General features: G+C 38.1%; 1 protein-coding gene across 2 annotated transcripts in view; it reads left to right on the top strand.

Moving 5' to 3' along the window:
- ebf1b (EBF transcription factor 1b) overlaps window positions 1–20,207 on the top strand; it is a 99,484-nt gene that overhangs the window by 11,717 nt on the left and 67,560 nt on the right. The window lies entirely within an intron of this gene.

Genomic DNA, 20,207 nt, shown 5'->3' with positions numbered 1-20,207 from the left:
CACTGACTTTCAAACCAGCTCAGACACTTTGTTTGAAGAACAACAGCTACTTTTCTGGATTTGGAATCTTATATCACCTATCACAAAAAATAAAACGTGCAGCAGAACCTCATTTCTACCGCTGCTAAACCCAGCTATAGCCATAAGAGTCTCTAAGGCTGTTAGCTAAACAAAACATGTATCTGATCTCTTTTTCACCAGTATAGAGTTATTGTGAATATACTTTACCATTATTCATGAATAAGATTAGCAAACCTCTATACCAAGGGCAAAGATTTTTAATTCTCAAATAGAGAATTCTGTCCTCTGAGTTAAAGGTGTTAATTTTCATCACAGCCATTTCAATTTCATCTTAACACTAAAATGTGGAAATAATTTTTTTTTTATGAACGTGATGGCTTTCTTCAGCACAGCTATTCCTCGGGGCATCAGCCATAAAATGTACAAACAGCCTTCTGCCCACAGGATCATGTAGTTTGTAATTGTCTTTAACCTTGGTGTGAAAGAGTCCTTTCCAGAGGTCCTCAGTTAATTTCATTAGTTAATATTCACCTTGCAGTAGTGATCCTGAAATAACTTTACTTTACAATTTTGTTACTAGATAAAACTGGATTATGTGGGTGGCCTGGACAGCAAATACTTTTCTCTTGGACACCACCCCAGGCATCACTCCAGGGTTGGTCTCAGTAACACTAATCTGGGCAGTGTACACATGGGACTTTTTTATATCTATAATGGGAATTGCTTTTTGTCTGATCTCACCTCTTATATCTGTTCACCAAGTGTGGACCAAATGGGAACATTAAGCTACTGGTTACATTTACCAATGTACACAAACCCATTACCACCACAAAATCTTGATCCAAGAAGGGAATACTTCAAATAAGTATTTGGTTTGTATCTATGTCATGCTTCCAAATCCAGAAACCTGGCAGGGGTGTAATTCTTATTTCTTTCGTCCTTCTTAATAAAATCCACATGGACAATAGCCTCTGAAACAATAGCATCCAAAAGGCCTCAGGCATTGTTACTCACCCTCATTTTCTCTCTCTCCTGCAATTTCTTTTTCCAGTGTATACGAATACAGCTCTAATCTCTGCCACTTTGCATCTATCTCTCTAAATACTCCTATATCTATATCACTGTTATTACTGTTTTAGAAACTGTTTGCACTAATGTTTGTGCATTCAATTATCTTTGTTAAAAACTACTGTTGAGCTATTAGACACACGGTCTCTTTATTGGCATTTGTGTTTTGTTTGTATTTAGCATTTGTACACAATGTGAAAGAACATTAGGTGCCTTGGGTTCGGTTGAGGTGGGTATTGCAGAAGGTGATCTTAAGCAATGTGGAAGCAATTATCCAGGCTCTGGGGGAATTTACTCTTATGTGCCACAACTTTTAGTTCTATTCTAGAGAGCATCTTCCACTCAGTGATGTAGAAGGATCTGTACCTGATGTATGTCATCAGGGATTAATCTGGAAGGGCACCTTCCATATTCAATTTTAAAACAAAATTGTATATGCTATTCAAGAAAGTAACAGCACCATTGAACTGATTAAGCCCAGAATTTCTATTTTGAAATGGAACTATTCAGGTGATCGTTCCAGGTGATGGTTCTATCTCATGATTCCATTATATTTTCTTTCTATGGCTTAGTTGTATTTTATCTTTGTTGTTTTTCTCTTACCTTTTAATATAGAATTGGAGGCTGAAAACAGTTTTTGTTGCTCAATATGTGCTTAGTGTTAATGAGGATTTATAAAAGCAATTTTGTACAATATAACTTAATGAAATCCTAAGCAGCATTTAGGAATCCCTATAAAACCTGTCAAAGGGATATAGCAATGAATGCAGGTCGAAGGTACACTTCAAATCAGTGCAATATAAAACCAATGATTATATAATTGATTATATTTTAGACAATGTTTCTTGCGGGGCATTTCTTTGCCAGTGAAATACACAAATAGAAGTTAGCATGTTCAGTTTTGTCCTGTGAGAGTGTGTGTATGTATGTGGTTATTTGTATTTCTATTCACCCAGTCAGCCAGTAACAGAGCAGAAATTATGGTATATTTGCAATCATCCTAAACATACAATTCATACACACAAGCCACATTAAACAAACATAACTGTTTGTGTCAGGTGTCTTAAATCATCAGAACAGCTTTGAGTCTAAACAGGTTTAAAAAGACCTGAGTAATGTTTAAGATATATTTGAGTTTTTAAAAGGAAATAGGTCAGTGACATCTTTCGTTTTGTCATTGTGTTCTTAGCAGCTACTTTCAGGCATCTCAGTTAACAGGATGCTTGTTCTTTCTGAGACCTGAGATCTTTCGGTCTGGAATGGGTGTGAGAAAGTGTCTGGGTGTGCTTGTATGTGGGCATGTGAAATTTCCTACTTCATATCTAAATAATAGATTTATAATAGAAATTTGTGCTCTCTAGTAGGTGTAAATTCTTATCTAATGTAACCATTTAGTGATAGTATGATGTAAAATCTACCAAAACAGTTGTGTGCTTGTGTTTTGACAAAAATCAGATCATTACAATTTTATGCTTTTTGCTTAATTTCCTCTTCTTTGAGCTAGATGTGTCTCATTGAGTGTGTTTTATTATAATTGAAAAATAATAATGGACTAGGTAGCATGTGTGCTAGCAAATTTGAAATCTGCATTAGCTAATCTGCATAAAATGTTTCAAGCATAACATGGATACTGAATCTCCTCTTTGTCTTTTGCCTGCCACAATGTGAATTAACATAGCCCATAGAGATTCTACAAAAAAAAACTGGTGGTGAATGCATCACTGAGGCAGGAATTCAGAGAAAGCTTTTGTTTGGTCTGCGTTTCGGATCTTGAAGCACTATCCTCTGTGGGATTTCTTAGACTCTTCGGATGTGGGCAGCTGATGCTGCGACCCAAGTGTGCAATGGGACCGCCCCAGAATGTGAGGGTTCCCGTGGTACCGTGGGACTTCCTGTTGCTCTTTTATATTTTAAATAGCCCAACATCTGGACTTGCACACTACCCAACAGAATGTTTTCCCTACCCTCCTCAGATGGTACGTCAAATGTTGAAAGGAGAGTTTGCTTGTGGGTGGGAAGGCTAATTAATGTTATTATTTTCTATTGAAAAAAAAATTAATAAAAAGATCTATAAATATGATATTTATTCAAGGTGAGTGCATGTTTTGTGGAATTAGAGAGTAAACAAGCAAAATCACCCAGCAAATAATCTAATTCATTACATTTATTCTATTGCCAATTGTCACTTTGTGCTAGACTTTAATATGATCAAAATATTAGCAAAGAAAACAAGCATCAGAGATGTCAGAATATACTTTGCGCATGTTACTGAAATGATCCGAAAGGCATGAATCAGTATATTAGCAGTATCCATTCCCTAACACATGGCCACTCCACATTGTTTCTTATTAAGCTAATCTAGCCATTGTTAACATGATCCTGGACAGCTTGGGGGGTTATTGTGAGCCAATTACAGAGAACAGAAGCACAAAGAGAGAAAAAGAGAAATTTAAACATTGGGAAACATTGATGAAGAAGCATGGACCAGTCAGAATGTAGGGGAGGATAGTGTATAGATTATTTACACAAATTAAGAAAGAGAGAAGGATGAATGAAGGGATGGAATTCAAAACAATCTCTGGCATATTTCCACAGCAGCATGCAGAATATCTTCCCCTTTTCACAGTGCCACTCTTTTGTAAGAGGCTGCGTGTGGCCTACTTAATCCCAACATGCGAAGCGGTTAATAACATGCCATCAACCTCTGCCTCTCCTGTTAATATAAGGTTAACGATATGCAGTTCACCCAGGCCATAATCCCATCATGCGCCTGGTTGACCACAAAAGAGCAAGATGCATTGCGCAGTGTGGGAGAGAGTCTGACTTTTTTCACTCTCTCTCTCTCTCTCTCTCTCTCTCTCTCTCTCTCTCTCTCTCTCTCTCTCTCTCTCTCTCTCTCTCTCTCTGTCTCTCTCTCTCTCTCTCTCTCTCTGTCTCTCTCTCTCTCTCTCTTTCTCTCTCTTTCACTCACTCCTGCTCTCTTGCTTGCCTTACTGTCAGTCAGTCTCACAGTTTTTTCATTTTTACTGCTCAGTTTCAGTTTCATTCTTTTGGTGTGCCTTTGTGCATTGCTTTGCCTCTCTATCAATCGCTCTGACTGCCTCTCTGTTTATTTGTCCCCCCCCCCCCTCTCTCTCTCTCTCTCTCTCTCTCTCTCTCTCTCTCAATCACTGCTGGGGATGTCACATTTTGCTCCTCCTCCAAGATGGAATTGGCCCTGAGGGCTATCTAGCATACAACTCTGAAGTCTGGTGTGTGTGGTTGTGTGGGTGTGTTTGTGTGGGTGGGTGCTTGTGTTGCTACAGGCAGTGGAACTGCTGGTGTGTGTCCTGTCAGTACAGGGGGAGCAGCATGTGGGGAGGAAGGAAGCACCCTTTACCCCCATGCTGGAGATAAGACCAATAATAGGGTTGACACTATGTATATGTGTGTGTGTGTGTGTGTGTGTGTGTGTGTGTGTGTGTGTGTGTGTGTGTGTGTGTGTGTGTGCTGAAGCCTGTCAATCAAGGACTCATAAAATGTCAATCACCTTTTATGGTTCATATTTGAATTATTACTGTTTTAGATTTCCGTCATTCATTCGTGGAACAGTAGTCAAAGTTGGCCATTGCACAGGATTTAACTATAATTATGGTCCAGCTGTCCATGTTGTTAATTGACATCTGAGTGAAATTTTAAGACGAAGAGAGGTCATGTGTTCATTCCTCTTTATATCTCCTCCAAATCCAGAGTCACACACAGAAGTGTAAAGACAGCCAGATGGAGAGCAGCTCAGGCCTTTCTGTCTTAGACTAGCTGAGAGTATAAACTTATCATATATCTATGTCATATAACTACACAGAAACACACACACACACACACACACACACACACACACACACACACACACACACACACACACACACACACACACACACACACACACACACACAACACACACACACACACACAAATGTGTAATTCTTTCTTGGTGGAGTATATCCATTAACTTGTCTATTATTGCTACTAAATACACTGCTAAATAATTTCACTGTTTTAACTTCAACTGTAAATCATTGTTTAAAAATATTGCATGGGCCTGATGATCAATGTTTCCTGCTGAATGAAATTTTTTGACCCAGGCTTAGAATGGTAGACAGGAAGGACCCCTCCTAAAGTATGTTACTTCCTGATTTGTGTTCTCTTTCACAGGTGCATAAGAATGCAAAAACATTGCTGTTTTTAAAACAATCTGTTTTCTGTTTTATAATAATAATAATAATAATAATAATAATAATAATAATAATAATAATAATAATAATAATAATAATAACAATGTAGTTCTATTAGCAGATGAGTATCAACCACGTTAACTGTATAATGTCGATTAGGGGTAGCATTGATAACTAGAGAAACATGAACTGAAAATTTATAGGGGGAAGCAGTGTGGAATGTCACCCTTCACTGAATTTCTCTGAAATATAAAATAAGATAGATTAATTTGGGATAGCATAAAATCTTATTCAATTAAATATTTATTGTGACTTTGGTGTCTATTGATTTTAGAGCATACTTAGATAATTAGCTTAAATGCTGCTATTGTTATTTTTCTAAATTCTCTATTGTTTATTTGGGGAGATTGTACAGACTGGGAACAATAACCAGTGACTGTGTAGAGTGACCGAGGTTAGTTTGCTTAGTTCAACATTAGCACTGATTATAGCCTTAGCCTCTCACTCTGTGGATCTCTAGCATGTGGACTATGTTTATTCACTTTTGGACTCCATAATTGAATAATTCATAAGTGCATAATATATGGGATCCTGGAGATTTCTGTATCCCCGGTTGTGTTTTTAGTGTCCCGTTAGCCAGGATCCCCCTGTGTTGGGAGGCCCATTGTTGTGTTTTGAATCTACTTCCTGCGGGGAAAGGTCACCCATGGCTCTAAGAGACAGAGCAAGGCCAGTGAATTATTCATGACATTGACTTTGTGTCAGGGAAAGAGGGGGAGGGAGAGAGGGAAAAAGTGAGAAATAGGGAGAAATAGATACAGGAGAAATGAGGATGTTTTATTCATTTAGCTCATTTAGGATCCCTAGCTCTACCTTCTTACCATTAAAAAGCCAACATTTACACTGGATGCTAATTTGGTTTAAAAAATATCCCTCACAGAACTCACCAAGCTTAATGCTCTATAAACAGATAAACTGGTGTAGCATATTATTTTTAGCAGATTGCTAAACACCAAATTCGACTGTTATTAGCAAGAAACAATTATTTGTGTAATGTGAATACAGAAAACATTATATTTATTCAATCCTCAGATTCATCAAGCCATCAAATCTAGAAAGCTTAGCGATTTTGCACCGCCATTATCATCAAGCCCTGCACAGTTGACAGGCCAGAACACAGTGCCCTTAGGCTGTGTTTAAAGAGGTGGCAGACACACATCCTCTTCAGGGCACAGGCTCTTTAGGGTTTACAAAGCACAAGTTTGAGAAATGGCAAAGGGGGAAAGCACCTTGCCCTAGGGTACGTCATACACAGATGTGCTCCTGAGTCTCCATTACAGAACCCTCAGGTTTCATTAGTCAGCTTTTTGAAAGAGGAAAGAGGGAGGGTGTGCTGGTAGGAGGACTGATGGACTACCATATTACCCATCTGTCAAATGTCTGACCCAGGACATGTGTGTGCTCTGTGGCACCTTCAATGCAGCTAGCATTGTATTTTTTATGCTTATTGGCCATTGAGTACTTTTTGATGCAAACCTACAGTATATGGACTCATTTGGAAATTTTCTTTGTACATGCTAGGAAAATAAAAAATAGACCAGGGTCTCAAAGGCAGTTCAAAAATAAAGGTAGTAGAAATGTTTCTTCAGAAGGGACCGAAAAATCATTTTTTAACTTTATTTTGTTGTTCCTACAGGAAACAGAATACTTTTCTTAAAAATAATGGTAGCATTTATGATGGAGATGTTCTCTTTACAACCAACAAACAAAATCCATAAGGATACATAAATTTTATTTGATGTTATTACTTTTTTAATTACTTCTTTAAAGAAAATTTTTTCAGCACTTTTTTGCAAGAATGTAGTCTGGAGAGAATGTTAATGACAACATCTACAGTGTGCACTATTTAAAAAAATTTCTTTTTTTTTAGGTTCTCAGTAAAGTCCAAGCTTTTTGTCGTTCCTTGCAGCTCTTACTTTAGTGACCTAAGACTGTTCCATGATGTTTTAGCAAAGTAGGCTCTTGCTGGATGATAGAAATGTGGTTTGAGCTCCTCACAGAGCTGCACTCACTCTTAGGGCCATTAGCTTCTCACTGGCACAGCAACCCCTCTGCCACCTGACCTCCGAGTAGTTCTAGCCATGAATAGGCCACTGTGTGTGCACCCCTTCCCAAAATCACCACCTAACCGCTGACCGAGCCCGTTTTCATTAGCTTATGTCGTTAAAAAGAAAACTGACTCGGTTGGCTGAGAAATTTGACCATGTCCTTTCTGTCAATAGACAGAGTCAGCCATGGCTACGTCTCCTTCTTATGTAATAAGTGCTTATAATTTGCCTCTGGAAGGCAGAGTGTGTATGTGAGCTTGTGCGTTGGTAATTTCTTTAGGACAGTAAGTGGCAAACATACTGTTGATTTTTTTTCCTTAGTATAATTTCTTCGCTCTCCATGTGCATACAGACACAGTGCTTTTCCCTTATCAAGGCATTTTGAGGTGCTGAATTTGGTTGAATCTGCTCCCATCCAGAGGTCTACAAGGCAGTAATGTTTTGATTTTAATATGCTATTTCTTCCCATACTGTGTGACTTCCCTCCCATACTAGAAAGAAACTGAGATGACAGAACAAAGGTTTTTGGAGATGTCTGGAGATAAAATGTTTGGCTTGATAGAGTCTTACACCATGCTTTTGGATTTACTCTGGGCTATAACTGATCTGTGCACTTTTACCAGACAGACACTGCATAATGAAGGTCCAGAGAATTTCAGTCCTGCAACCAGAAACAAACCACTCTGCTGGAAATAAATAGATGAGATGCCATTACTTTTATCCTTGAAATAAATAGATGAGATGCCATTACTTTTATCCTTGTCCTTGGGTCCATGGGCCAGTATGCTTTTAGGTTTACATGTAGATTCTTGCATTCGTGTCTAAGGGACTTAGTGAAGAAGGTCGCATGGAGGTGGTTTCGTGTTTGCATTTGTGTGTGTTTATAAGAGAGAAAGAGAGAAAAGGAGAGAGCTGCTTTAGAACTAGTGCCTCAAGCAAGAACAGTCTGATGTAGACCTGAAATTCTCTTTGCTTTCCTTCTGCCTCTCTTTGTTTTTCTTTTCTCAAGCCAGGCCGATGCTGTGGAGGAAATCCCCTGGAGAGCTGCGAGGAGTGATGATTGACAGTCTGAATGTTTGGCTGTTTTCAGACTTGCCAGTTACACTGCTGGACCTTAGTTTCTTGTGAATTCTTTTAACAAAAAGTGTTTAAAACTAAAAATGCCAGCTTTACCACCTCATAAGTTATAGTCATGCTGGCTCAGTATAAGCAACTGTAGACCTATACCACTCATAAATGTTGACTGTTAAACCCGACTTGTATAAATAAATGCGTTAGTGATTTTTTAGTTAGCCCGTGACTGCAAAACACATTAACAAAACAAAATCAAGACATTATTGACTTGGCACAGTGTATGCCTATAATGAGGACAATTTTAAAACTGCATTTTTGCTCTTTTATTTAATATACCAAGCTATTTTTTTATTGTGAAGATATTTATGAATGTTATTATAGTGAGCAGTAATTAATTTCTTCTGAATGTTTGCATACTTATATTAATGTTGTGCCAAACTGACAGCATATTTATAGTAACATCATACGAATGCTCTTGATCAAAATAAGCATGAGTAAAATCATGATTTAATTAGGCTTGTATTTTCTGTCTTATTGCAAACATCCTCCAGCTCTCAATTTCCTGCGGTCTTTCAGACCCACACGTGCTGCAGCCAGAAACTAGCAGTGATGTTTAGTAAGCAGTCACTGTTTCTTTATTAGAGTTAATGTTGATGCGTTTCTTAATTTGCGGTTGTGTTTTTTTTCCCTTTGTTGTTGCATTTTCTGAGGTGCTGTTGCGTCATTGGTTCGGTCTATACGTTTTGGTCTCGCAGGCCACTGTGTACATATGAAGCCAGTTGTCATGTGCTATGTTGTGCAGCACATCAGCGCTCTTTGCTGCACTTATGAGTTCTAAAGACATCTGTCTTGGTGTGTGGGAAGGTGGGAAACAAAAGTGGGTGAGGTGCCCAAATAAAAACACAAAGCTTGTCCAATTTAATGGACGGCTGTGATCACACTTCCGGCATTTTCCAGGAAAGCTTGTGGAACAGCAGAATTATTATTCTGAACTCTACACTCATACAAAGGTTAGTTTAAATAAATATACCACAAGGTATTACAAGCCTTATGCATGTACAACAAATAGCAGACACTCTTAAAAGTGGTTTGTAGTCTTCAGCAGAGAATTATCTTAATGCTAGTAGAAATAGGTCAGGGTTTAGGAATAACATGAAGTAGTTCTAATGGTAGTGGTAGGGAGAAGTTAGTACAGCATAAGACACAAAAGAGGAGATATTTAAACATATAAGTTAGTGCTCATTTAAATGGTTGGTAGGTTTTCAGTTTTCTTTTGACGATAGCCAGTGACTGCTCATATAGCCAGAGGGTTCATTCCATCACCTGATACTAAATCTATTCTATTACTACTGCCCTTTTGTAATTTTCTATCACAGTAGATTATTTATTATTTATTTATTAGATTTAGATTCTTTACAGCAGGTGCCATTTTGTTTATTGCACATATCTGGAGCTGTGAATTGTGTTATCCATCTCTTAGCAGAGTTTAGAAGTGTGCCATGTGATTGATGTCTAAGTTGTGTTAAATCTGAATCTCTGCAGAGTCGAGTAAGCCTTTTAAGTGTGCATTGCTGAGCAGTGTTGAGCTGATGCATGTTTTTTAACGAGCTGCTGCTTTATAATGGTACCACCTCCCTGTAGCTGTCTGTCTGGGCCACTTAGGTAGACCTCTATTTAGAGGAGGGTTTGCACCTCTTTATTTACTCCAGCAAGTCACAAAGTTTTGGGCTCTTAAACTCATTGATCGTGGTATTCTTCAAGCAGTTATAGACTTATACAAATTTTTACACTACTATGATCCCTCTTCAGCAGTGAAAATATACAGTAAGTTTCTGTTTTAACATAGTAGCTTGCCAAAAGGGTAACAACAGTCAACGCTGTGTCTCCTGATTATTTTTTCACTCACACTGTACATCATACAAACCTGTCTGTGTGAACAAATGACTTAAATTTAAAAACTTCTCAATGCCTATTTATTAGTCAGTTTGTAGCACTCACACTTGTCTTCCTAAACAACTTGGCAATAGAAGATTAGTTCTTGTATACATACATGTTTAGCTCTGCATTGCCAATATTCTATATTGAGAAAAAATTGGTGCCAAGCCATGGGGACGGCTTTAAGGGCTCAGCAGTGAACCCTCTTTCTTTTTTCATTCTTTTGTTTTTCTTTTGTGTTGTTTGGACACTGTTGTTAAGGCATTGCCACCCAAGCCACAGCAAACCAAAATGAATAGAGAGAGTGTGGTGCAACTCACTCAGCCATGCTATTTGGAGTATATTTTGGGATCATGAGAACCTTGCCAGGATGCAGAGTGGCACAAGGTGCCCTTCTTTTTCAATGCCAGCATCTTTGTGTCCTTTACCACAACTTAATGTTCTCAGGCACTTCTCTGTCCTGACTGAAGGAAAAAGTAAATAGCTTTCTGAAGGGATGTGTGTATGTAGAGAGATTGTGGTCATGTGACAGAGGGTAAACTGCGTTTTTTGTTTCATATTTAATTCTTTGTTCATGATCTTCTTACGTTCTGTCACCCCCAGGACACACTAAAGATATTTCAACCAATGCTCTTCCTTCTTAACTCAATAAAGATAAACAAATGCAATGCCAAGTTCACTCTTAAAACAAAATGCCTGTTCAGTCTCATTTTAATTTGGACCAACTTTAGCATCCTCCTTTTGTGAGGATGATGGAGGTTGATGTCATACGTCTGGCGGTCTCACAGTGCCGATGTTCCCTTTTGTGTAGATCAGTGGACTTTTCCTGTCCTACATGTCTGCTTTGAGATCAGGAGCAGAGGGGGGTTTGAGAGGTGATTTCCCTTCTGCAGCACACTAGGAAGACTGGGCCAGAGTCCCTGCCGAGCCCGCCATTGTTATTTCAGCTCACCAGCTGCACAGATCGATGGCTTTATTCAGTGTCCTGGTCAACCTTCAGCACACGTCCCAAAAAAACAACAAATACATCCTGGTCTGGCCTGCACTAGACTCTTCTGAACACCGGCATAAATCTCTCGAGTGGATTACACAGGGGACAAAAGTAGCAGGGTATATTTTGGAAACACAAAATGGAAAGCTTATTAACAATGCAAAAATGGATTTATCCCTCCAAAAAAGATGTTATGACATCTCAGTTTCTAAATAGAAACTGGATGATAGATATTTAAAAAATGCCTGTTAGTTGTCATTATTTCACTAATCATGAAATTCTGAGAGCATGAATGCAAATTAACATGGCATTATCTATGAAAGCTTTCCCTGCTTCTTTTTCATGCAGCACATGTTGATACCTGGCTGTGCCAATAGGAGTTTTCTGTTGTTTGGATCTTTGATTTTGTCACAGTTTACATTTTGGCACAGAATCTGCTAGAAACATAATTAGTCATCTGAAAGAACACTCAAGGCTGATCCAAAACAAACAAATTTCATGTTAGCACCCCTAACTACTAATGTGTCTTATCTTGAATCTCAAAAGCTGAGAACGATTGATTTAAGGTTCGGAATATATAATGCTTATTCACACAAAATCTATATAATATTGGCAGTATTCTACCCCTAATTAAACATGTTAATAAGAGTTGAATCTGTCACCGGGTAATCAGTGGGTGTGATGATGGCAGCATTGAGTGCTGGCATCAACGCTTTGTTATTTCTGTCACTTTGCTGCAGTGAGTGTGACAACACACGTCGTCAGTTTTCACTTCCTTCTTCCTTTTTTTCCGCACTTCCATCACTTTATCTGAATGACAGAGCAGTAAACCAGCAACATCTCAAAGGTGTTTATACAAATCAGTGTGTATGATTAAGGTTTAAGGGCCTTATATTACAAAATGAACAGGAAAAAAAAAAAAAACCCACAAGACTGTGGATTTGCTGTGTGATGTTATTTATTGTTGGCATGTTTGTAAAGGCTTTATATCTATAAAGGATTTAATGTGGAATAAAGCAGCATATTTGTAGAAATACTGGGGTGAAAGTATTATGTGATTAGAAATGCTGCAGTGTTATCTATTTAAATCAGCTGTCATTGTCTTAAAAATGAGTGCATAGCTGTGGCTTAATGCATTGATATTTTCTATAATATAGGGTCAGATTTCACATTCAATGTTTTTGGTAGAAATGTCCCCCTCTGCAAATGTATTATTTTTTTGGTGCTGTTGTGAGATGCCTGGAACATGTGAATACATTTACCTGTATAATGATAATCAGTTTGTATATTTACGTATGTGGTGTGGTGAGACCTGTGATAAGGTAAGATAAGATAAGATAAGATAAGATAAGATAAGATAAGATAAGATAAAATCTGATATTGCACATGGTATGATGGTATAAAATTGACCATGGTATTATATTGTCTGAGGCAGATTTCATAGTTTTTAACATAAAAGCTAAGAGTTAAAATTGTTTATTACATCATAGTCCATATTTATTTACAGTAGCCTATTTATAGAGAAGTGACGTGACATAATCTACATCCACAAAACTAGGTTGTAAGAAATAGAACTATTGTTTTTTTTTACTGGGTTTCTTTATCAGATTTATAGCTCTTATTACTGGTCTTTTATGCTCTGTATCTTGACACTGTTTAGGATGAAAAGGCATTTTGATGCACTTGTTTTTGGTGCCTTTCGTCTATTCAGTCTGGCCTCAGTGTGAGGCTTTGAGATCAAAACCCAACATCTTTCTCTAAGGAAATTTCCAGTTTAAATACTTCAGGAGAGACATGCAGCTTGGCAACATAAAGTGCTTCTTATCGATTGAAACTACATGCCACAGGCTCTTGCTTTTCTCCCTGCTTGAAAAAGTCCACTCTTCATCTTAAGGATTCTTCTGCTTATGGCAAACTAGAAAAAGAGAGAAAGAAAAGCAGCAATTTTCTAATTCAGTTAAATAAAGCACTCACGGTGTCAGCTGTCAAACAGGGAGCTTAGCTAAGGGGTCAGGGGTTGCAGTGCTACTTTTATGCGAGTGCTAATCGATTAGCCGTCAAGTTGCACTCAAGTGGTAAGACCAGTGGAAGGCCACCTGGGTCCCATTTCAATAATTGTTCAATGCCTAGGGTGAGCTACCTTCCCCTCCTCCTTTAATAGGCTTGGGAAGAAGGCATGAAAAATATGCTGAAAGTGAGCAAAGAAGTATGTAAGAGACCAAAAAAAAAAACTCATTATGGACTGACCTAACCAAGTTGGCATGGGTAAAAGTGTATTAATGCTGGTAGAGATTAGTAGATTGCTAAAAGATTATTAGGTCTGAATTTGTTTGGTAAACCCTACTGAAGTTAAGCATAGTGTCTAGGTATTAATTCAGGTCAAGGTATTAAAATTATTCGCTGAAATTGTTACACCACTGTCAGATTTACATAAAATAAACATATTAACGTGTAGAATTAAAACAAGAACGTTTAATAAATTGACATTTGCTGTGTCAGCTGCTGCTTTGTTTGGCTCAGTAAGCTTCCTCTAATGTCGAAATATTGAATATGAGTCGAGTATGAAGATCAGATCAAAACAATTATGCAGTTCAAAGGCCTCCGCAAGCACACATGTGCATCTCAGCCTATCTGAGGAAATGGCTACATTTCCCTTGCTGACAAATGTCAGAGACCTATGAGATAATATGAGGAAGTGGAGCTATCCATCTTTCCTGATGGCCTCAAGCGAATGGTATGTTTATTCCACACACACTGCAGTTACCCTTTTCTTATAGCTCTAAGAATTTATGTAATAGTAATATTGCTGGGCTGATCTTATCAATATTATTGCTCTGAATTTCGCCGTTGAAGGGTTTCTTGAATGCTAAGAAATAGAAGTTTGATACAAGTGTAAAAATGTTAAAAACATGCAGGCATGTTATCTGTCGTGTGCATTCTGTTTTCTTTGAAAGTAATAAGACAGATGTTTCTTGTCCTTAATGTGAAAATGATAGTTAGAGACCACTGCTTTACTACAGAGTTTACACACATGGTTACTTATAATAATCAATAGCTGTGTCTTACCATATTCTCCTCTTAAAATTAAGTTCACTAAGATCCTTCCAAAAAAAAAAAAATCCATCAAAATCCATTTTAATCATGTTTTTGTGTGAGAAGTGGGGTGGGGGGGAGAAAGAGTTGGGAGCTGTTTATGACCAGCTCCCACAAACTGATCTCTTTTTCACACATGGTGCAATGGGCCAGGATAAACTGCCTCTCATGGAGGTACTGATGAAGGGGGAGGGGTGATTAGGTACTAATAGATTGCTCAGTCAGGCACCATAGCTTACGCTGCCATTAGCCCCACGTTACTGACACAAGTCTCACGTTGCTGATGTCACACGGTCAATTGGAGATGAAGCAATTTCCGTCCATCAAGTGTTTAGCACATATCATTCGCTGCTGTCATTCTGAGCCTTTATTTCTGTTTTCACAGGAATGATAGCACTGCTGTGGTATTACCATCATTACAAATTCCTTCTTCAATGATCAGTAAAAATCTGTTAACTGAGTGTGAATTGTTAGTTCTGCTTTTTTTTTTATTTCTGTGGTAGATTATACATTGTCTTTATCAATACACCCTATGTTTAATGGCTCTTTAAGTGTTTTTCTGCAGCCACAGTCATGCATGTTTCCATAAGATGCCAAGACTTTTTTTTTTTTTTTTAGACTGCAAATGAGAAGACATAAATTATAAGCCTGATTTTTAGTCATGTTTGCTGCACTATAATTTAGGTGCCATCCAACAGTAAGATGCTAATTGGCTAAATTACCGTGCAACAACATAGAATTTATGCTCAGCTAATGAGCTGTGGGTTAAGCCTTTCCTCTCTCCACAACCACCAAAATAGAGAGAAAAGGGAAAGTAATGCAAACTCAACCACCAATAGAAAACAGCAAGCTGATTTACAACATCGCAAAACCAACATAAAAAGCCCACGGTTACAAATGCAAAATCTTTACTAAATTGGCTCTCAATCTTTACTCAACCTTTTTTCATTTTATTTTTATTCTACATATGCAACTTGTGGCCTGCTCTGCTCCACTTTTTTCATGCTTCTTTCTCCTACATTTCTGAGAAAATAGCCAGAATACCGTGACAGTCATTTGTAGTTGTGAGGCGGGAGATGTCGATCACTCATGATTCCCTGTGAAGGCAGATTGCTCCTCGAAAGTAGAGAAAGCCAAACCAGCTCCAGTCACAACATGGCAGCTTGTTTTCACACTTCCACCTGATTTGTTTAGACACTTTTTCTCTGTGAGGCGCCTTGCTGCTTAATGTCGGTTTCAAATTATGTAGGCTGTGTAAACAGACACGTTTGTTTTACTCTCCATACTTATTAGGTGAATGACCTCTATTTTAGCAGCCTGAGAATCTGAGGCGAGAAAGATTTCTCAGGGCCTGGAACAGTGAGATGCAATGGTCTGGTCTGAACATAGGGTGTTTTAGCATGCGGCTTTTCTTTGTTCTATACAAAGTCCAATAATAAACATGACTATTAATAAAAAGTTATTGTGAGTCAGCGACAAGAAGAATAGGCCTCATAGACCAAACGAGGGCTCTGAACAAAGAGTGTGAAGCCTTGGTTCAGGTGACAATAGATAAATGGCAGAAATAATGTGGAAACTTCAGGCAGGAGGGCAGGGTGTGGAGCCAGCAGACCAACACTGATGTCACCAGAGGAAATGCCCTATGACCACCAGGGTCTTAGCAACGTCCATGTAAACAGAAACGAGGCAGCCATGTTGTCATCGCTGGAGGGGCAAAGAGATGGGCTTTGCACGCCAATTTTATATAGGATGCAAACTTCTGGAAAATTGTAGCCTCAATATCACTGGTACAGTCTGTTGTACCTGAAGCTCATCCAATCTGTTTTCACACAATGATTCATTGTTTCATTTCTATTACCTCTTCTGTCATGTTTGTACTCAGTAAAAGTGGTGACTGTAGTAGAAAGCTCATGTACAAACATGCTCGAGTGAGATATCACGGTCAGACTTGCTTAGAGGCCCTGAGTGATGAATTCCCCTGCTCTCTGGATTACTTCCTGTTCTGGAGAGCCCCAGCTCCAAGTCCAGGACCAACTCCCACAGGAAGTGGATACGGATCGGTTAATGGAAAGGAATGTGTATCCCTAGGGGGTGAAAGGGCTCTAAACACTCCCCTGATGTCTCTTTTTTCCTGCTCAGGGGTAAGGGGTTGTGTTTTTGCAGTGCAGTTTGTGTTCGAAAAAGGGCACAAATATACAGTCAGAAATAAATATAAGCAATGAAGAAATATAAGAACATATGAAATGACTCTTTACAAGAAACAGTGACTTTGTATATATAGCATACTGGCTTAGAAATGAAGCACTATCATAGCATTACTTTTTCATGTTATTCACTTTTCCAGTTATATCCCAAAGTCATGAAAAAAGTTTGGACACACCTTCTCCTTCAGGGTTTTTTCTTTATTGTTATTATTTTCTACATTGTACATTAATGCTTAGGACATCCAAACTATGAAAGAACAACTATGAAATTATGTAGTAACAAAAAAGTGTTAAATAACCCAGAAAATGTTTTTAAGATCATCCAAAGAAGCTACATTTAGCTTCTATGACAGCTTGGCAAACTCTTGGCATTTTCTCATCAGATTCACAAGGTGCACAACCTGGAATGGTTTTCAGTTCAGCGTTCCTTATCAAGTGTTCAAATCTGACCATCAGACCAAATCTGACTTTTGGTTCTAATCGCTTTGTTAGATGTACAGTGGGTGAACAGACAGTTCCTGAATGTGTGGTTCCCACTGTGAAGCATGAGGAGGTGTGATGGTGTGGGGGTGCTTTGCTGCTGACACTGTTGGTGATTTAGTCTAAATTGAAGACACACTTAACCAGCATGGCTACCACGGCATTTTGCAGTGACATGATTTGCACTTAGTGGGGCCATCATTTATTTTCCAACAGTACAATGACCCCAAACACACCTTTATTATTTAAGAGCTATTTGTTGAAGAAGGAGAGTGTTGGAGTGCTGCATCAGATAACCTGGCCTCCACAACCAACCAATCTAAATGCATCTGAAATATTTTGGGATGAGCTTCACCAGAGAGGGAAGGAAAAACAGCCAACAAGTATTTAACACCTCTGGGAACTCCTTTAATATTGTGTGGAAAACCGTTCCAGGTGACTAGATCAAGAGGCTGACTGAGAGAATGCAGAGTGTGCAACAAATGTGGCAACATGCAAAAAGTGGCTACTTTAAAGACTAAATATATAAAACTTACTTTCGGCTTCTCCCATTAGGGGTCACCACAGTGGATCATCTGTATTCATGATGTTCGATTTGGCACGTTTTTACACTGGATGCCCTTCCTAACGCAAACCTTCCCATTTATCCAATACAATATAATAAAATAACAATGCAATAATTATAAAATAATATGCCGGGATATTTAAAATATTTTTGTTTAAACATAATTCCATATTTGTTCTGTAATTATTTTATTATTTTCTCTATCAATAAACAATGTTGAAAACAATAAAACAAAAAAATCAAGGAAAACCATTAAATTACCTTCATACCTTCACACCTTCATATATATATATATATATATATATACACACACACACAAATGTCTCACTGACAATGAGCTTAGTATCACAGAAAATCTTTTTGAAAATGCATGAAGTTTGCATTTTCACAACATATTATTAGTCTTTCGGGACTCCCCTTCTGTACAATGGAACAGTTAAAAAGTAGGTTAAAAATTCTTTAGGGGACCACTGGGACTTTTAAAACCCATATTACTCAAATATACCCCTGACTCACTAGACATGAAGCCAGAACCTGTCTGACAGCAAAAGCACAAGTAACAGAAGACAATGAGTGTTTGAATGCTCTGATTGACAGAAATAAGCTACATAATTAAATCAATGCTGGACTGAGCTACGCTGATGCAGTTATGGGTCATCCTATTTAACTATTTGAATCTGGTTGCATTAAAATAGATACTTTAAGTATATATTTAAACCTGTGTTAAAAATTACATAAAAATCAATTACATTTGTATAAATGTATAAAATAAAGAAAATGAGCAAAGCAGAAGACAAAATAGAAGCATGTCAGATGGACAGAGGAAAACACAAGTTACCTGGAACGCACAAATGTTTTTTTTCCTTCTTTCTCCAACCCAGCTTTCTGCACTCTATATTTTGTTCAGTTTCAACAGGGTGTGTGGATTTGTTTAGTTTCTTTTTATAATTTGTCCAGGAAAAGCTGACAATTGCTTGGCGGTAATAAGCGGTGTTATCAATCTTGACGATGACAATAGAAGGAAAACCTGTGCTGTGTGCGAGGCAGGAGGTACATTACTTGAACACCACATGTACCACAGTTGCAATACACTGACCCCACTCCTCTATAAAATGTATCTGTGAGTGTGTCTGGCGGCATGTCTGGTTCATATTCATATATATAAATAGCTTGTGTACAGACAATCTTTGTTGTTCAATTGTATTTATTATGCATTCACAAATCTAACTCTTAACAAATGCAATATAAGAATAGCAGGCATCTGATGATATTCAGAGGCTCCAACGTCATCTTCTGGACACAGATGTTCACTACTGAGTGCATTCTCATTTTACCCCACGTCACTGAGGCTAGCTAAGCACAGCTCCCAGAATCCCCATGCAGATAAACACCTAAAGTGAGTGTTTATGTACAAAGTGATTTGTGTGGGAACCCCTTCAGGTCCCACTGCTCTAGTTTATTTATGTCTCTGCCATATGGACATGTTGCTACAGATTGCATCGTGTTGAGAGCCGCAGAAAGCACAAGACCATCAAACAAGCCAAGAGCAAATCCCGTTTCTTATTATTACATTCTCTTTGCAAAAGGAAATTATTGTCCTTTCTTTTAAAAATGGTCCCTAACATGTGTGTTCTAAAGACATACAACTATATATAACACATATAACTGCATATAACATAGAACTATTAGCAGAAACTTGTTTATATCTTTGCATAATGAATGGACCAGACTAGAAAATCATGTTTTAATTTACCAATATACTGAAAAAACTGTATGCATGTGTGTGTGTGTGTGCGCATGCGTGTGTGTGTGTGTGTGTGTGTGTGTGTATGTGTGTGTGAGTTCATTGGTATATTTTTGTTGTTTTGGCTTCTTCAATCAGGTTATTTGTGAGAGTTTTGCCACCATCAGTAAACACACTTCTATAATATATCCTAGGTTTTAAGAATGTAGGTAATAAAGGTAATAAAACATTCAGAAATGTAATAAATTATTTAATATTTTGGAAATCTTAATGTTCTCTTTACTCCCTTACTATTCTCTCTCTCTCTCTCTCTCTCTCTCTCTCTCTCTCTCTCTCTCTCTCTCTCTCTCTCGCTCGCTCGCTCGCTCTCTCTCTCTCTCTCTCTCGCGCTCTCTCTCTCTCTCTCTCTCTCTCTTTCTCTCTCGCTCGCTCTCTCTCTCTCTCTCTCTCTTTCTCTCTCTCACACACACACACACACACACACACACACACACACACACACACACACACACACACACACACACACACAAAAGATACTCTTCTTTCTGGGAATCACTGTGTAGTTAATAGAATATTATTTTGTTATACTTTTATACAGTTTTTTTAATAATACACTATAAAAGCCAGCTCTGGAATGCGCCGTGTCACAGCAACTATCGAAAAATGTCTTGTACCAAAATTGCCTGCGAGCTACCTGCCCCAAAACACTGCTT

Source organism: Silurus aristotelis, assembly GCF_946808225.1.
Source record: "Silurus aristotelis genome assembly, chromosome: 16".
Classification (NCBI taxonomy): Eukaryota; Metazoa; Chordata; class Actinopteri; order Siluriformes; family Siluridae; genus Silurus; species Silurus aristotelis.
This window is presented reverse-complemented; position numbering and strand designations above follow the sequence as displayed.